Source organism: Schistocerca gregaria, chromosome 7 (assembly GCF_023897955.1).
Source record: "Schistocerca gregaria isolate iqSchGreg1 chromosome 7, iqSchGreg1.2, whole genome shotgun sequence".
NCBI lineage: Eukaryota > Metazoa > Arthropoda > Insecta > Orthoptera > Acrididae > Schistocerca > Schistocerca gregaria.
In genome coordinates this window covers 464,017,444-464,021,238 of record NC_064926.1, presented here as the reverse complement: position 1 = coordinate 464,021,238, position 3,795 = coordinate 464,017,444, and the positions used below count along the sequence as shown (strand labels likewise).

The 3,795-nt window shown below is 42.7% G+C and overlaps 1 pseudogene; it reads right to left on the bottom strand.

The window, feature by feature from the left end:
• Positions 1–3,056: 3,056 nt before the first annotated feature.
• LOC126282536 (5S ribosomal RNA) lies at positions 3,057–3,174 on the bottom strand (annotated as a pseudogene).
• Positions 3,175–3,795: the final 621 nt, after the last annotated feature.

Genomic DNA, 3,795 nt, shown 5'->3' with positions numbered 1-3,795 from the left:
CAGCTGCTCTTCCAATCCTTTTCTGTCTCTGACAGAATTACAACTCATAACTGCCATCTGGTTTCTGTACATATTGTAAATAGCCTGTATTTTACCACTGCCACCTTCAGAATTTGAAAGAGAGTATTCCAGTCAACGTTGTCGAAAGCTTTCTCAAAGTCTACAAATGCTAGAAACATAGGTTTGTCTTTCCTTAATCTATTTTCTAAGATACGTCGTAGGGTCAGTATTGCCTCACGTGTTCCAATATTTCTACGGAATCCAAACTGATCTTCCCCGAGGTCGGCTTCTACCTCTTGTTCCATTCGTGTGTAAGGAATTCGCGTTGGTACTTTGCAGCCGTGGCTTATTAAACTGAGAGTTCGGTAATTTTCACATCTGGCAACACCTGCTTTCTTTGGGATTGGAATTATTATATTTTTCTTGAAGTCTGAGGGTATTTCGCCTGTCTCATACATCTTGCTCACCAGATGGTAGAGTTTTGTCAGGGCTGGCTCTCCCAAGGCTGTCAGTAGCTCTAATGCAACGTTGTCTGCTCCCGGGGCCTTGTTTCGACTTCGGTCTTTCAGTGCTCTGCCAAACTCATCACGCATTGTCATATCTCCTATTTCATCTTCATCAGCAGTCTCTTTCATTTCTATAATATTGTCCTCAAGAACATCGACCTTGTATAGACTCACTATATACTCCTTCCACCTTAGTGCTTTCCCTTCTTTGCTTAGAACTGTGTTTCCATCTGAACTCTCGATGTTCATACAAGTGGTTCTCTTATCTCCAAAGATCTCTCTAATTTTCCTGTAGGCAGTATCTATCTTACCCCTAGTGATGTACGCCTCTACATCTCTACATTTGTCCTCTAGCCATCCTTGGTTAGCCATTTTGCACTTCCTGTCGATCTCATTTTTGAGACGTTTGTATTCCTTTTTCCTGCTTCATTTACTGCATTTTTGGATTTTCTCCTTTCATCAATGAAATTCAATATCTCTTCTGTTACCCAAGGATTTTTTTTATTAGTCCTCGTCTTTTTACCTACTTGATCTTCTGTTGCCTTCAAACTCTCCACAACCTTTGGTTCTGTCAGTTTTTCCAGGTCCAATCTTCTCAAATTTCCACATTTTTGCAGTTTCTTCAATTTTAGTCCAAAGTTCATAACCAATAGATTGTGGTCAGAGTCCACATCTGCCCTTGGAAATATCTTACAATTTAAAACCTGGTTTCTAAATCTCTGATTTACCATTATACAATCTATCTGAAGCCTTGCAGTAAGACTTAACATTAAAAATTATTGTTGTACTACTTTGCTATTGCTAATTGTAAAATAAACTGAGTCATTGTAGTTATAATTATTGATGAAGGTGCTCTTCACTGGCGTACAAAGACTTGATCAGCAGAAGATTTTGTACTTCAGTCTTGAAAGCCACCACATTTCCTTTATTGCATTTAACTTGCTCCAGCAAATTCTTCAATACGTTTATACCCACGTATCTGTTTCCTCCCTGTACTGAAGGTATCATCTTTAATCTTTTGTAGAGGTTATTTTTAGGTACTTTGTGGAAAAGAGTGATACTGTTAATGTCAGAGAACATATACAATCTGGTAAAAACTATCCGGACATCTATTATAGGACGTTAATATGAGATGCGTTCACCCTTCGCCTTTATGACGATTCGATCTCTGCTAGAGACTCTTTCAGTTACGTGTGGTTGGAGGAATGCCAGCTTATTCTTCTTCAAGAGCAGAAACCAGAGAAGGTAGTAACGCCGGACGCAGGCGTTTGCAGCGAAGTCTCCCGAAATGTCTTCCATTGGCCCGGGTCCGGAGTCTGGGTTGGCCAGTTCATTTCAGAAATGCTATTCACCATAAAACATTGCCTTGCAGATGTAGCTTTATGACAAGTTGATTGCCATGCTCAGACAAGAAATTATCGTCTCCCATCTGTTCCTCTACTATACGCAGTACACAGTCGCGTAAAATCCTTTCGCATTTAGAGGTTACTCAAGTGCAATACGAGGACCGCATCCTAACACGAACACGAAAAGCAACCCCATACCGTAACACCACCTTCTCCATACTTCACTACACGCTCTACACATGATGGGAGGTAACGTTCTCCAAGCATTCGTACGAATGTGAATGCGATCATTCTCAAAGAAATGTTGAAAACATAATAGTTTGTCACATAAGCTGCAACAAATGAATGTAACAGTTTTCACAATCACTCAGGTTCTCTGTGCTCTGTTAAAGCATATGTTTTTAACGTTTCTGAAGTTTTGACTCTTGATTTTCTTTGTTTTAACATAGTTCACACCCGTCTATTTGTTGTTTTAATTTCTGTGAGACGCTTATGTGGTATCTCGCTTGCTCTCACTATTCATCACGTTTATTTGCCACGATAACAAGTTCTTACCACATGACTTATATTCTATAACCATTTTGTTGTAAGACAAGTGCCAAGACTACAAAAAGAGAACATACATTTCAGTGACTCGACAGACAGTTCATAATGTTGTGAAAAATACAGTAAAGTTAAGGGTACGAGGGAGGTTCGAACATGGCTCGCCTGCATGGCAGTCCAACACCGTGACCACTTTTCTTTCTTTCTTTCCTTTTTTGCATTTTGTTCATTATTGATCGCTGTGTTTGGTCGTAGCTGACCTCATATGACATTCGCTGAAGTTCGCAGTTGATCCCCTCCCTCAGTTTTATATTACAGACAACAGTCTGCTTTGTGACTGCTGAGCTACCGTGCCGGCAAAATAGCACGAGGGAGGGTTGAACATGGTTCGACTGCATGGCAGCCCAACAGCGTGACCACTTAACCACGACACCGTTGCTGTATAAAAAACTCTCCGTTTGAACAGGCCTTAGAAGGCCCAACAGTACCGACACTCCATCGTGTCATCCTCGGCCAACAGATGTCACTGGATGCGGGTATGTAGGGACGTGTGGTCAGCACACCGCTCCCCCAGCCGTATGTCATTTTACAAGACCGGAGCCGCTACTTCTGAATCAAGTAGCTCCGCAGTTTGCCTCACAAGGGCTCACTGATGCCCGCTCACCAACAGCTCTCGGCGTACTGGATGGTCATCCGTCCAAGTGCTAGCCCAGCCCAACAGCGCTTAACTTCGGTGATCTGACGGGAACCGGTGTTATCACTGCGGCAAGGCTGTTGGCGTTGCTGTATAAGGCTGATCCTAATTGCGTTTCTTGTCCTTCAAGAGTTAACTGTGTCTATTTGGCTTTTTTTTCACAGTTCAGTACACTTTCTTCCTGTTTTCATGTTTGATATGTGTTTAGCTTTTGACGGGCTATCCGCTGAGCCATCTTACCACTAAATGTAAGGGGGGTGCGATGGGGAGTTTCCCTTGTCAAGGTAATCACTGAACTCTGCTGACGAATCCATTCTGCTGTTACCGCTTCTCTATTGACAACACAATACTACCCGTCTCCTTTTATATCTTCCGTAGGATACAGAAGATAAAGAGCAAAAGAATACAGTTTGTGGGCCAAGTAGCCAATATGCCAGATGGAGGACAGGCGAAGATGGCACTAGCGGGGAAACCAAACACCAAACGCTCCATTTGGAGACCAAGACAGCGCTGGATGGACGACCTGGCGAAGGATCTAGCAGCCCTAGGAAGTGAAGACACCTGGAGGAACCGGGCACAAAACAGGAAGGAATGGAGGCAATTTGTGGAAGCAGCGCGTGGTCTGCAGGGCCTGTGATCGCTGAATATCTATCTATCTCCTTTTATATTGATGATTCCTAACGTACATGTTGACACAGGGTCTTTA